Source organism: Lactuca saligna, chromosome 6 (assembly GCF_052625555.1).
Source record: "Lactuca saligna cultivar CGN05327 chromosome 6, ASM5262555v1, whole genome shotgun sequence".
Lineage (NCBI taxonomy): Eukaryota > Viridiplantae > Streptophyta > Magnoliopsida > Asterales > Asteraceae > Lactuca > Lactuca saligna.
Genome location: NC_136422.1, coordinates 63,078,836 through 63,095,160, shown reverse-complemented (window position 1 = coordinate 63,095,160; position 16,325 = coordinate 63,078,836). Strand labels below are relative to the sequence as shown.

The 16,325-nt window shown below is 37.2% G+C and overlaps 2 non-coding genes across 2 annotated transcripts; both read left to right on the top strand.

The window, feature by feature from the left end:
- Window positions 1-15,683: 15,683 nt before the first annotated feature.
- On the top strand, window positions 15,684-15,770 carry LOC145003700 (small nucleolar RNA R12). The gene has a single exon (XR_013662147.1). It is a non-coding gene; the product is annotated as a small nucleolar RNA R12 (small nucleolar RNA).
- Window positions 15,771-15,972: 202 nt separating this feature from the next.
- LOC145003558 (small nucleolar RNA SNORD24) lies at window positions 15,973-16,058 on the top strand. Its single transcript, XR_013662014.1, has one exon. It is a non-coding gene; the product is annotated as a small nucleolar RNA SNORD24 (small nucleolar RNA).
- The last annotated feature ends 267 nt before the right edge of the window (window positions 16,059-16,325 follow it).

The following is a 16,325-nucleotide window of genomic DNA, read 5'->3' as shown; positions in this document are numbered from 1 at the left end:
TGATTCTTGAAATTGTTGATATGAATGTTCATACACTTATGAGTTTAGAAGATCATAGGAATTATTTGCAAATAGTTTGTTAGTTTAATTCTTGATCTTGATGTGTTTTACTGGAATCCATAATTTGTCCTCAAGTTATGGATTACTAAAAGTCACTCTTTTAAATTCCATTAAAGAAACACATAAGTTACATGAAAATGAAGAGTCTTCATTTTAATAAACTATTAACTCATAAGTTATGATGTTGAAAAGTTTTAAAAGTTACAAAACTTGCCCTCAAGTTTTGGAACATATAAAGTCACTTTAAAAACTTTAGTTCCAACCCCTAGAATTTCAAAAGTTAAAATTCAACCCTTATACTTTATAATATTATAAGTTTATATATATATATATATATATATATATATATATATATATATATATATATATATATATATATATATATATAAGAACAAGTCATTTTACAGTTAATATTCCTCATTTACGAAGTTGGTCTATAAGGTGAGTATAAGGTTGTTTCCTATAAAATGGCAGCTTAATGGGTGTCCACTCTCACCCACCGCTTCCTTGACTGGTGGAGGATCGTTAGCCGAACAAGTTGGACAATGACTCTAATCCTCATTAAAAGTATGATGATTATAAAGTAACTAAATGTTTTATAATTTCCAATCTTAGTTACTTTAGGAAAATGTGAATATGGTGCTAACCCATGAAATTACACTTTGCACTTTGCTTAAGTCATTAGTGGAGCGTGTGTGGTTAACCGACACACTAACTTCGATTTAGCAAGGTAGGCAAAGGGTAGCTTAAGGTTTATCATAGATCGATGGAGCGCGTGTGGTTAACCGACCCATCGTTAGGTGATAAACATTAAGAGTACCAATTAATTTGCATGGTTATTTCACACCTTGTTTTGTAATACTCAGTATCCAAATCACAAAACTTGAAGGGCACACTCGAGATTGAAACATGCCATTGAAAATTTCAATGAATCTCAAAAGAATCTAGGAGTTTCAAAACCAATTAAAACCTAATAATACATTCCGTTTTTCATGGTGGAAATTGGTGAATTGTCATTCACATACCTTCAAATATTTTATAGCTTGGATTACGACATCCCTCTTCTAAGTTATAAAATATTGTGTTGGGTCATAGTCTTAATATTACATTTAGGTGTCTTATTAAGGATTATCTTTATATCTAAAAACTTGTCTTTCTTTTCTTAAGATGTCATCTAACAATGTTGCTTCTGGTTCAAACCCTATCAGCTCCTTCTTTCTCATGAACCTTCGTGGGAGAGTCATCTTTGATGGTTCCAACTTTATGGATTGGATTCGGAACATCAGGAAGGTCACTCGTTACGAGGACAAGGAATATGTCCTCGACAAGGAGCTTAAGGAACTTGACGAGTCGTATGCTACTCCCGAGGAGATCGCTGAATTCCGGGCACATGAGAGAGATGCCACTAAAGTGGCATGTATCATGTTGGCCACGATGGCAACCGAGCTCCAAAAGTCCTATGAGGACTTTTATCCTTTTGAGATGCACTAGGTTTTGCTGGACCGATACCATCAGAGTGCTCGACAAGAGCGGTATGAAATCATCTACTCCATGATAACAAGCCGAATGAAGGATGGGGAATCCATCACGGGCCACTTATAGAAAATGCAAAGGTATGTGGACCGTTTTCTGAAACTAAATGTGAACTTCCCCGAGGAGTTGGCAATTGACATCATTTTTCACTCCTTACCTTCTTGTTATGATCAATTTCGAATGACATACCACATGAACAAGGAGGAAGTTACACTCAACAAACTTCAAGGACTTGTGAAGACCTCCGAAAGTGGTCTTGAAGGTAAATCGGTTGTTACCACTCCTACTCCTACCGCCACCCCTATCTTAGCAATCGGGCAAGGTAAAGGGAATAAGAGGAAGATCCCCTCAAAGGGTACCAAGGGAAAGTCCCTCGATGGCTCCTCTTCAAGTAGAACCAAAGGTGGTTATGTTACTCCTTCTGCCAACCCTAAAGAGGCTGAATGCTTCTATTTCCATGAAAAGTCGCAATGGAAGCGAAACAGCCCAAAGTACCTGCAAGATGTTAAGGATGGGAAAGTGAAACCCAACCATGTAGGTATTTACACTATATTGTCTAATAAGTCACCCCATTCTACTTCTTGGGTCCTTGATACAGGTTGTGGTATTCACATATGTTCTGATTCGCAGGGACTAAGAAGAAGTAAGAATGTGGAGCATAGGAAGATAAACTTGATCATGGGGAATGGGAAAGTTTCACTTGTCACCAAGATTAGAGTTTATTCTTTGTTTCTAAGTAGTGGGTTAATATTAGATTTGAATAAATGTTGTTACTCGTCTGAAATGGCTAGAAATATTATTTCCTTTCATGGTTTGTACAAATAAGGGTATACATTTTTGTTTGATAATGGATGTGGTAGTATTAATGCTTTCTTTAATAATGTTCTTTATTTTAAAGCATTACCTTGTAATGGTGTATATGAAACTGTGTCGGTTGTTGATAACCTAGGATATAATGTGTTGTGCATTGATTCTTCCACTAACTTGGATAAAGCATCATTATGACATTGTCGTCTTGGACATGTAAGCAAGAAACGCATAGGCCAACTCCAAAAGAATGGAGTCTTTGAGTCATTTGATCTAAAGTCGGATGATAGTTGTGAATCTTGTTTGCTTGGGAAAATGACAAAGTCACCGTTCATTGGTACTTGTGCTAGGGGTGAGGGTTTGTTGGATCTCATACATGTTCATGTGTGTGGACCCTTCATAACCGCCACAAGGGATGCTAACCGCTTCTATGTGACTTTTACTGATGATTATAGTAGATATGGATATGTCTACTTATTCAATCATAAGTTAGAATCCTTTGAAAAAGTTCAAGGAGCTTAAACATGAAGTGGAGAATCAGTTGGGCAGGAACATTAAGTTGCTTCGATCCGATCGAGGTGGTGAGTATCTTAGTACATAGTTCCTTGACTATCTTATGGAATGTGGGATTGTCTCACAACTGACACCTCCCAAAACACCACAACTTAATGGTGTGGTTGAGAGGCGTAATCGAACCTTATTGGATATGGTTTGTTCCATGATGAGTCGAGATTTGCTACCAATCTCATTTTGGGGGTATGCCTTAGAGACTGTCGCCTATATCCTTAATCTAGTCCCTACCAAGAAGGTTACCAAAACACCTCATGAGATGTGAACTAGAAAAGCACCCAATCTAGACCACATCAAGATTTAGGGTTGCGAGGCTTTCGTGAGGCGCGAGACTCATGATAAGCTTGAAACTCGAAGTGAGAGGTGTATTTTCACTAGCTACCCACATAAATCCTTTGGTTACCTCTTCTACAGACCCAATGATAATGTGGTCTTTGTAGCAAGGAGAGGAGTTTTGAGATAGACAGAGAGAGAAAAAGAGAGAAAGAGAGAGAGAGAGTGAGAGAGAGAGAGAGAGAGTTCATAAGCCATGGAAACAGTGGTAGGCAGATTGACCTTTAAGAAATTTAAGAGTCAAGTAGTGAAGGAACCTCAAACCCTAGCATTTAACCTGAGGAGGAAACTCCTATTGATTCGACTGACGAGTCTATACCTCTGAGGTGTTCCACGAGACTTAGGAATGCACCCGATCATTACTATAGTTTCCATGTTATTGCGGAAGGTGATACACTCATCAGTGATAACACACTGGTAAGTCTGGATGAACCTAACAGCTACACAGAAGTGATGGATGACCCTGAGGCTGCCAAATGGAAAGAGGCTATGGATAGCGAGATACAGTCCATGTATGACAATCAATTTTGGAACTTGGTTGACAATGTACCAAGTCGTAAGACAGTCGGGAGCAAATGGATCTTCAAGAAGAAGACTGACATGGATGGTAATGTACACCCTTATAAGGAGCCACATGTTGCAGATGGATTTTCTCAAACTACGGGAGTTGATTATGATGAGACTTTTTCACCAGTAGCAAAGATTAAGTCTATTAGGGTTATGTTAGCCATTAATGCATTTCATGATTATGAAATATGGCAAATGGATGTCAAAACTGCTTTCCTTAATGGAAGGTTGGCTGAGGATGTTTACAAGAGACAGCCAGAGGGTTTTGTTAGTGCAGAGTACCCTAATAGAGTGTGTAAGCTTGAGAAATCCATCTATGGATTGAAACAAACACCTCACAGATGGAATCTTTGTTTCAATGAAAAAGTCAAAGAGTTTGGCTTTTCGAGGAGCGAAGATGAATCTTTTGTATATGTCAAATGCTAGTGGGAGTATAGTTAGCTTTTGCGTATTGTATGTGGATGACATACTACTCATAGGAAATGACATCCCAACTCTGCAGGAAGTGAAGTCTTGGCTTGGGAAGTGTTTCGCTATGAAGGACCTTGGAGAAGCTACCTATATCTTAGGGATAAGGATTTTGAAAGATAGGAGTAAGAAACTAACCAGATTTAGTCAGAGTACCTACTTGGATATGGTGCTGAATAGGTTCAGCATGCAGGATTCCAAGAAAGGAGGGTTACCAATCCAGAGTAATGCCAGATTGAGTAAGACTCAGAGCCCGAGTTCATAGGCTGAGATAGCTGAGATGAGTCGAGTACCGTATTATTCCGTTGTAGGCTCGATCATGTTTTCTATGACTTGTACTCGTCCTAATGTGGCCTTTGCCTTGAGCATGGTCAGCAGATATCAGGGGAACCCTAGCAAGGCTCACTGGACTGCGGTAAAGAACATTCTCAATTACGTGCGGAGGACTAAGGATTGGGTCCTTACCCTCAGTGGGAGTGATAACTTGAGAGTAGTAGGGTATAGTGATGCTATCTTCCACACTGATATGGATAATTTCCGCTCTCAGTAAGGCTGGGTCTTTACCTTAAACGGATGAGCAATTACTTGGAAAAGTTCCAAGCAGGAGACATTGACTGATTAAACTTGCGAATCAGAGTATATAGCAACAAGCGAGGAAACAAAGGAGGTTATATGTCTAAAGAACTTCATTGGAGACATTAGAGTTGTACCAGCTATAAAGGATCATATGGAGATTTTCAGTGATAGTGAAAGTGATCACGGAAGATCCAAACACATCGACAGAAAATACCATTTCATCAAACATCGAATAGAAGGACTCCTAGTGGAAAAGAGGGTATCATCAGATGAGAATCTAGCAGATCCCCTCACGAAGGGACTGGGTAGGGTTAAGCATCTTCAGCATGCGAGGCGCATAGGGATAAAGGATGATATTAGTTTTAGAAATTAGATAGTTTTTGAAATTTGCAAAGTGTAATTGACATTTGATGATAAATAAAAGTTGTTGTTTATTTATGAGTAAAGCGTTGCTATCTTTTTTCAATCGTTTACTATCATTTCATTTTGCATGTTTTGACTTCCAAAATAATTATGTTATGGTATATCATATTATTCAAATTCTCCACAATCGGTCATATGTTGGAAGTAGATATGAATCAAGATTGTCATGAAGTTGGCTTGTAGATGTATAAGGTGTTAGACATATCAAGAGTTGCTACAACATTCATGAGTGCTCATAAGTTTTGAGTATTGGATTCAACACACGCTCACTTGTATCACTTCATGGACTTTATCTCGAGTGATCGTGAGATGGTAATATCATATAAGTCTTCAAACCATGAGATATGAGTTGTTGACTATGATTTGGTTATACATTGATTGTACAAAAACGCATTGGTAACTCGATGTTATAAAACGTGCCTTTGTGTATAATTCAACAAGTAGTAGAACAAGCATATGAGTCGAAGTTTATCTGTTCCTTCTTAGATTATAAGTGATATTTGGGCCCCTCGATGATTTTGTTTTGACCTATGTACCAGGCCCGGTCAGAACTAAATTGATGTGTTTGATTAAGTTCTATGTCAAACAAATCGGAAATCGGGAAACAAACTGTTGGACAATAAGTAAGTCCGACTGATATCATGAGAGCAGAGGATTATATGATCACTTATCTTAAATGGCATATCATCATCATCTCAGTTTTGGTAGACTTTGAAAGAGCTATGATTGTTGATCGGTTCCTGAAGTCATTCTTGCAGTTATAGCTATTAGACTTATCCAAGTGGGAGACTGTTGAATTAGGTGTCTAAGATCATAACTATATATGGGATGTACTTGACCCGGTTGGCATGGTCCATTTGAGTTGCATGGCATCATGACACTTGGATAGACTAAATAAGAGAAAGGAAACTTATGGTTTATTAATATATTATAAGTTCTAATATATTAATAATATTATCTAATTAGTATTGATCAAGAATCAATTTGGTGATCAAAAGGAGACTAATTAAATATATGGGGTTGATTGTGTAAATCATCCATTCTTATATAGCGGGCTAATGATCCATGGTTTATTGAATTGGGTTAAAACCCATAAGGTGCTCCATGGATATTCCATAGAGGTTATAAACCCATGGATCATGGAATATGAAAAGCCATGTCAATTAGGGTTTACATGTTGAAACCCTACTATTAATACCACTATAGAAGGACTACATGGGTTACCAAAATGAACACTATGTGTAGAACAAGAGGGCTAGCCAGTTTTGAGTGATATTGTACTTCTCTCAAAGTTATTACAAGAGTTGTGGTGTTGTGTGAAACACTTGAGGCATCACATTTGGGGTGCTAGGCTCATAAATTTCTCAAGGAATCCAAGCAACAAGAAAGGTATGTTTTCCTACTAGATTTTATGTTTCAAGTTCCCCATGCCATACTAGTTAGGTTAAGAACCTTGGAAAAATCACATTTGCATGTATCTTAGTAAAACATAGATCTAAGGTTTCTAGGGTTGCATGTACACCTTATGAGTGTTAGAATGCTTAAAACCCTTCCTTTTGAAGAAGAGGGGTCATGTGATCGCATATGATTTGAGGTAGTTGAAGCCTCATGAGGCGAATTATCCTACGTATAATTTGGAGTTAGGGGTTATGGTTTTAGCCCTCAAGATTTGGTGACATTACCTCTATCGGGTCCGTTGTACTATTTACACGGATCACAAGAGTCTAAGGTATCTAATGGATCAATTAAATCTAAACATACGGAAATGTGGATGGTTGGATGTGGTGAAGGATTATGATTGTGGGGCCCTTTATCACCCAGGGAAGGCCAACGTGGTGGTCGATGCTCTCAGCTGCAAGGCGTATTCTTCCCCGATCAGGGATATATGTTTAAGGATGACCGTGATTACCCCCACTCTTGGAGCAGATTCGAGAGGCTCAAGGTGAGACCATGAAGGAAGAACGCCAAAAAAGTGAGCACATAGTGGGTCAGGTGGCTTCCTTTGATTATGATAGTCGGGAATTACTGACCCTTCATCAGAGAGTGTAGGTTCCATATTCAGGTGGAGCGTGCCAGGTACTGATGGAGGAGGCACACAAGTCGAGGTTCTCTATTCATCATCGAGCAAAAAAATGTGTAGAGATCTACGACCTGACTATTGGTGGCCATGTATGAAGCGAAATGTGGCCTGGTATATAGAAAGGTGATTGAATTACATGAAAGTCAAGGCCGAGCATCAGTGACCACACGCAAAATAGAGTCATTGGGTATTCTCGTTTGGAAATTGGAAGAGATTACGATGGGTTCAATCACGAAGTTACCTCGGAAGGCACATATAGTGGATTCGATATGCGTCATCATGGATTGATTGAACAAAAGCGAACACTTTATCTCGATCCAGGAGAGTATCTCTGTTGAAAATTTGGAAGACATCTACATTCGAGAGGTTATGGCACATCATGGGGTTCCAGTTTCAAATACGGATGTTTGGTTTACCTCCAGGTTCTATAAGAGATTCCATGAGGAGTTGAGTACTCGCCTACACTTAAACATGGCCTTTCACCCGTAGACTGATGGTTAGAGTGAGCAGAATAGACTATCCAAACATTAGATTACATGTTGCGGGCATGTGTATTGGATTTTGGTGGGAGTTGGGATACTATCTTCCTTTGGCGGAGTTTTTATATAACAACGGTTATCATACCGACATTGATCGACATCCATTTGAGATGCTCTATGAAAGGAAGTGTAGGACCTCGGTATGTTGGGGTGAGGTCGATCAGTGAGTCATGGGTAGCATATAGGTGGTACTTCGGATGAAATCCATTCGACAGGTTCATGGTAGACTTCAAACAATATATAGCCGATAGAAGAACTATGCGCATTGACACCGGTCAAACATAGAAATCCAAGTTGGGGACATGGTACTCCTGAAGTTTCACCTTGGAAAGGTATCATCCGATTCAGGAATCGGGGTAAGCTAGGGTTCAGATAGATTGGTCCTTTCAGGGTGTTACCCGGGTGGGTAGGCTTGCATATCGCTTGGATCTACCAGAGGAGCTCAGTTAAATACATAACACTTTCCACATCTCTCAGTTGTAGAAAATTTCTGATGGATGATTCTGCAGTGTTTTTATTGGAGGACATTCAGGTGGATGATCGTCTGAACTATATAGAGATACCAGTGTCCATCCTCGACAGGAAGACTGAGACTTTCTGAAACAAGGTTGTGGATTTGGTAAGGTTACAGTGGCAACACTGAAGGGGTCAAAATGGACATGAGAGGCTGAGGAAGTCATTAAATAGAATTTCCCAGAGTTGTTCGTAGAGGAAGACTTTGAGGACGAGTCTAATTCAAGTCAGGGAGAGTTGTAACACCTGGTTCGTCAAGGTAAATTCTTAGCTATACACTTTACTTTTATTTTTGGCTTATGACCTAGTATGTTGAGCGTACATAAGGTACATCGAGGGTACACTAAAGGATTCATGGCACATGGTTAGCCCCCTGGTACGCTGGGCATACCCAGTTGTACACGGGGCGTACGTTCATTAAGGGCAAACCGTAATTTTTAGGGTTTACACTCTATTTAAGCACCTTATGTCCCCCAAGCCTTCAACTTATCATCCCCCATTGCCTCTTTTGATCTATACCTCGAAACCCTAACCCATTTCTCAAGAGATAACCCTTGTGTGTGTATTGGTGTTTTCCTGGTGCTCTTTAAAGAAGAAGAAGAAGCCTTGTATATGAGCATTGATCGAGTAAGAGCTTGTATATCTAGATTTTGTTCACTATTTCCATCTTATTGGAGGTATAAAGCTTCTATCTTGATAACTCTATATGTTAGATCTAGTCTAGGACTTGTTTTGAGCATATTATTATCCCTTGAACCATACTTGTGAGTATAAGCTACTCTAGGAGATAGAATGTTAGATGTTAGCATTTCTGATGATGTTAGTGTATAAAAATGTCATCTTGATGGGTTTTGTTGAACCATGCAAGAGTTATTGTTCATCTTATGGACTTAGATGAATAAAAACGGGTATTAGGTCCCAATAAGTCATGCAAAGGAATAAAGTTGCCAACTTTACGTATTAAGACTTTAAAATGAAGTAGATATGTTGGTTGGATGTTTAGGAATTAATGGATTAAGTCAAAAAGTTGAAGAATGGCTCACTGGGCAGTATACCGCGCGTACTCCTTAGTATTGCGCGTACTGGGTCAACATCTTGTTTTTGGGTCAACGAACATACGCAGAGCATAGGGGCTGGGTACAAAGAGCGTAAGCCATACAATGGACTTCCTTTGATTTTGAGCCACTTTTGGACCCAAAGGTTTTGGGCTTTGCTGAGTTGGGCCTTTCTGGATTTGGGCCCATATTGGGCTTTGAGTGTCTCTTAGACTTTGCACTAGTTTGGAATTGGACCATGATATTTTAGGCCCATTAAGATAAAGGTAAAAGGTTGTTTTACCCCATGATTCGGGATTTAGAACTTGGACCCTCAGTTTGGGTTAATGACCTAATGGCTAACTAGAGTTAAATTATTTGTGTTCTAGTGTGGGGATTTTCGATTCAGCAGCCCGAGTGTGATTTTTTTTATCTTTAGACTAAGGTGAGTTATTTCACTATACTCTTAGGTCGATGTTACCAATGTCGACCCACTGAATTATGTTTGTAGGAGGATACCATATTCGTGACAATTTCCCGTTATGCATGTTTTATGCTTGTTGTCTCCGTGACTCTTGTTGGTATGATTGTATGTTAGTTGTAAGGGGTGAAATATACCCGATACCGGTTGAAAGAGATTGAAGGGGGTGAAATACACCTAATATTGGTTGAAAGAGACCGAGGGGGTGAATTAAATCCATTATCGGTTGAAAGAGACCAAAGGGGTGAAATATACCTAGTAGCGGTTGAAAGAGACCGGATGGGGTAAAATAGACCATGTTATGTTTTGACTGTTATGCATTATGGTATTGGGTATTTTAATGGAGGTCACTAAAATTTGTGCTTATGGTTTTTAGGTTATAATTTAGGTACTTCCAGCTCGAAAGGTAATGGCCCGACATGATCGCACCGCATCCGCCCATGTTTTCTATATTATATGATTTTAGGACTTTATAATATGATGATATTTTGACTATGATACACTTTTGGTTGATTTGATATGATTATTGAATGTTTGAGATTTTTTTAAAAACAAAAAATTTATCTGAAATTATTAGGATGTTACAGTTTCAGGGTCTTTTGATTCAGGTGAGTTTTGCATCATTGTAACAGTGGGTCGAAGGCACCAGTGGTGTCCCACTAGTTTCAATTATCATTTAATAGAGGGATACCATAGGGACTATATGTAGTCACATAGGATAGACTAAGGACTCTTGATTTAGGGTTTCTTGGATGTTCCTTGTTTTGTTGTGGCTTTTGAGTAGGATCACCTGTCCGGGTGTATATCTCTCCTCTGAGTATATACACTTATGAATTCCTTGGATTGTTGGTTATGTATCCTTATGTATAATATGTTGTTGTGTTTTAGTGATCTGCTAGATCTATGTATATATCTTTGTATGATATGATGTCGTAGTAGTGGTATGCTGGTTAGAGTGCCAGTATACGTGTTATCATCTAGTGGAGTGACATATAGGTTGTATGTAGTCACATAGGATAGCCTGGGAACTCTTGATCTAGGATTTCTTTCATGTTTCTTGTTTGGTTGTGGCTCTAAAGTAGGATCATCTGTTCGGCTGGCTATCTCACCTCTGGTTACTTATGGTTACACATTCCATGGAGGTTAGCTGGTAGTGGAGCAGTGTGTTGTGAGAGATCCAGGAGGCCATAATGAACCGTATGATTGATATTGTTTGTATTATGTACCAACTTGATCCTTGTTTGTTTATATGTCGACATATGGTGATGGTTATGGTTGAGGTGGTCTTGTTGTTTGCTATAGGCCAAGATACTTGGTGCGGTCCGACTGCAAGTCATAGTGTAATGACCCAATTTTTTCAAAGGAAATTTTCAATTTTAAAATATCAAAACATTTCCAATTATTCATAAAATCTCAAAACAATTATTTTCAAATCCATACATCAACAAATTTATATTTCAAATATCATAGTGTCCTAAAAGTAAAATGCTTGTGAGAGTGCATGTCATGCCATCAGACCTTGCCCTTGCCCTTAGGCTTAGAAGTACCTGAAACAATCAACAACTGTAAGCTAATGCTTAGTAAGCTCCCCAGAGCATAACCCAAATAAACCACATAATCACATAATCATATTAGCTATAAAAGCAACATAAACCACATAAGTCATGCATACAAACATATAAGGAATCCATGGAAACCCTCCACAGTCTTACACCTAGTGCCACTGGAACCCCTACATGGTCTTAACTAATTGTCATGGGAACCCCCACATGGTCTTCCTGCTATGGGAACCCCCACATGGTCTTCCTGCCGTGGGAACCCCCACACTGTCTTTACAATCAGGAGATGACATACAAATCATATCAGCAATTATAATAGAGTGCCTTGGAAACCCTCCAAGGTCTTACATATGAGTGCCTCGGGACCCCCCCCCCCCCCCCCCCCGAGGTCTTTCATGAGAGTATCACAATTAACTAGCATATCACATATCCCACAACCACCTAATCACAACTCATAACGATAATGGGCCGACCTTGGTGCCTTCGACCCATTGGTATGGTGAGGAGACTTACATGCCGTGAATGTTAAAATGACACGGTAAGATAAGATAAATCCTATGCACTGCTCCAACTCAACTTCCTATAATCATAATGTGATTAACTTGTCACAATCCAGGAATACCATAAATATCCTCAAAGTCAACACTGGTCAAAGTCAAGATCAACAATCAAGGTTAACAGTCCATGTTGACCTCAACTCGTCGAGTGCATCCAGCAACTCGTCGAGTTACCTGAGTAACTCGTCGAGTTCCTTAATGTCCAGAGAACCAAAAATCCATGTAGACCGAATACTCTAAACCTTCACATAAATCACTCAGAATCTTAAAAAACGGGTAAATCCTACTCGACTCGTCGATTTGGCTAAGGGACTCAACGAGTTCCTTCAAACCTTTTTGTGTTCAAACCTTTTTAAGCTACCCCAAAGCTCTAGACTGCAGATCTAGCCTCCTAAGGCATGGTTTACATGTAAAGTTGTAAACTTTACGTGCATGCAAGCTCTTAAGTTCCAAAACCAAGCTAATGGAGGGGTTTTAGCCAAAGAAAAGGGTCAACGCTTGATAAATTCAGTGACTTTATAACTCTAAGGACTTAGAGAAGTCCAGATCTAAAGTTGTAACTCCAGATCTTACCCAACATCCAAAATGCTTCACATATATACTAAAAATGCCCTAAAACCCAAGAAGAAGAGGATCTAATGCTAGAATGATCAAGGTGACAGCTTGTTACCTTCAAATGAGTGCCTAAACGTTGTAGATGCTGGATCTATAATCTTCTTCCCGTTCAAGCTTCTCAACCTTCAAACTCCTTCAATAAAATGCACCAAAAAAAAAAACCCTCTCTTAGCCTCTCAAGCACAAGGAACAACAAAGAACGACTTATATTCTCTTCTCTTGGTAGTGAAGTGGTATGGGAGGCCACAAGAGGCGGATTAAGTCCTTTATATATGGTGCAAACCCTAAAAATTAAGGTTTTCCTATACAGCGCGTACTCGTCGAGTCGGGGCCTTCCGACTCGTCGAGTAGGATCTAATTCATGTGTCCTCATAAATAATCTCTACTCGACGAGTTGGAGCTCACCAACTCATCGAGTCCTCACATAAAACCCTGAAAAAACTTGAAAAATTAAATGATACCTGGAACAGATGTTACACATAGGCATGGAGACTTGGAAAGAATGGTTGGGTTGAGGTGGCAAGCTAACAAATCATGGGTATTCTAGTCTAATGACTGATTAGATCCGTTGCATGTTGGCATTCAAATTTGATAACAGTGGGCCTGTTATGCATGCTAGTACATTTGTTCTATGGGGTATTTTGAGAAAAATTCACTAAGCCCTATGCTTACCTAGTTGTTTATGTTTCTGGTTCTATCAGTAATTGTGGGAAGGTGAATGTGAGACTGTACACACTCATCAACAACATTTAGGATTCCACGTTTATTATAATACTCTGATTTTCAATAAATGTATTTGGGAATAAATGGTTTTTTCTTAGAATAAATTTATAATTGGGAATTTTATCTTAATAAAAAATGAAAATTTCTAATTATGAAATTGGGACGTTACACCTAATCGTAAAGACACTTCTTACGTGCGATTCTCCAAAAAATTGGAGGCTTTCAAACACCTCCAAACCTTCTCCAAACACATTTTTTATCATCGATTTCCGGATTTGAGGCTACGAATCATCAAGTTCATCATCATTGAACCTTTAAAGTTCATCAACCCGGTGGATCATCATCATCCTCTCCACACTCAGAAATATCATTACATGCTCTCCAAGGTTTATTTGTTTCGTATTTTTCGGGTTATTAAACATTTTTAGTTTTTATGATCGTTCGGTGTTCATGAATTTTATGTCGAATTCTCTTGTTTCAATTAAAGTTGTGTACTTTTAATTGTTATGGAAGGCAAACCCATTCATATTTATTTTCGATTTTAGTTTTTATGATATTTTGTTTGTTCATAAATTTTATGCCGAATTCTCTTGTTTCGATTAAAGTTGTGTACTTTTTAATTGTCATGGAAGGCTAAATCATTTAAATTTACTTCCGATAACGTTGTAGGATGTTAAGATGATCACGTTTTGGTTATTACTTTTATTCGAAACAATTCGTTGTTTTGCTCTTAAAGTTGACTTTTATTTACAATCATTATAGTTGAGTTTATTATTGTGTTGGTATTGTAATTAAGATAGTGTATGTTCATTTTACTAATAATTTCGAGTTTAAGTAGTTTATGAACTAAGATGATCGGTTAAATACAATTTCATTATTCCAAACTTATAGTATTATATGCTTAACATTGTAATATGTAATAAAAACAATATTTTATACAACTCCTTGTTCCTAATTCAAATAGATATACATAGTAAGACAACTAATTAGATTAACATTTTGTACCCAAAATTATTTATTACATGTTAATTGATATTGGTTATGTTTTCATAATTAAATTGGAATTTAAGAAAAGATAAATACACGAGTCTTTAATTATATGACAGTGAACTAGAAATACCTCGTTTTCTCAACCATATTATTTTGTTTTCGTAACTTGTGCAACATAAAATTTGCATCTTTTTAGCTTTATCTTAATGTAAATATTTTTCGTGACAATTATAGATAATATCTTTTTCATTAACTATTTTAACACAAAGTTTGTCACAAACACCTTGTAGATTCAACCCGATTTTAATATAATCTGAGGTTTGTGTTTTTTAATTAATAAGTAGGTTATATGAATTATTAGTGTTTGTGGTTTTAATTAGATACGTAAAGTATGAAATGAAATATTATTAAATATACGGATTAAATGTGACAAAACCATCTATAAGAAATTTATAAAGTTAGAGAATTATAAATGGTTTAGATGAATTCTAAAAAAGCTATCTATCTCCGATGGTAAAAATTTATTCAAATAATATAATAAAATTAATATATATATATATATATATATATATATATATATATATATATATATATATATATATATATATATATATATATATATATATATATATATATATATGGAAGATGAGTAATTTCGATTTTAACAAGTCCTCTTAAAAAATATTAATATTTATTAAACAAGCCTAAAAACAATTTAAAATTCTACATCATGGGCCATCATGTACAAACTACGAAGTTCAAATCTAGGCCCATAAAAGATTGCAGAAAATCGATGAACGGCGGCCTGCCCCACGTCGCAGCAACTAGGGCTTCCTTACCATTCCATGATCGCCATATATACCACACGCCGTGAACTTCATCTGCAATTCGTCTAGGGTTTCCAGCTCACTACAAAACCAGGCTTGTTTGTTTTTATTGAATTTCAGTATTCCGATTTTAGTTCGTTTTTTTTTTTTTTTTTTTTTTTTTTTTTGCTCACGATCTTAACTTATAATGCATCTCAATCAGTAAATTGGTTGTTATTTAGTAGCTCAATGTTCGAATTCCTTGATCGAATGCTATATTTTTTAATGGATTAATGGATCTAGGGTACTGTATTAATTACATCCCGATTTACCCTTTTTCTGTATGAAATCAATGGCAATCTGAACAAATTCATACATTTTGTTTCGTTTTTGTAATTTTTTTTCTTCATAAATGGTATCTTAGATCCATTTGAGTAAAGATTATGACGATGAGCATGACGAAAAATTTGACGGATTGTCAATGATTTTCTCCTCAGGAGAACAAGTGATCATACAACCAGCTACTTCTGACTCATTATCAATTTCGCAAATTATTGTCTAATTTTTTTTCTTTTGAAAAATCATTTTAAGACGATTTGAGTTTATTCTGTTTATAGATTTAAAGTTATTCCTTCTTGATTGTTAGCTTTTGTTGTTAAAATATGCTTTTAGCATCGAGTTTTGAAAATTGAGTTTTTGAAAATTGAGTTAGTGATATGTTGCTATCATAGATAATGATGCCAGTGATGTAAGAAAGATATTTGCTACTCTTGATGAGTCTTTGCTCATTTGATGATTCATTATCCACCAAGATCTCTGAGGCATCATTATTTTTGTTTAAAACCCAATCTATAAACACAAAAAAACCGACATATTTTGCATTGCAATGTTCTAGGTTTCTACCCATTTCGACTGAAACAAGGGGGTCAAAAAGGTCAAAGACATCCAATGATTACACATGAAAGTCAAATGCTTGTTCTCAAAAAGTGTATTTAGAAATTTGTTTAGCAATAGTAGTTGGGATTTGTTATATGAATGTTTGGTATAAGTATTTTTATTTGTAATATGAATGATTGGTAAAATGAGTCGGA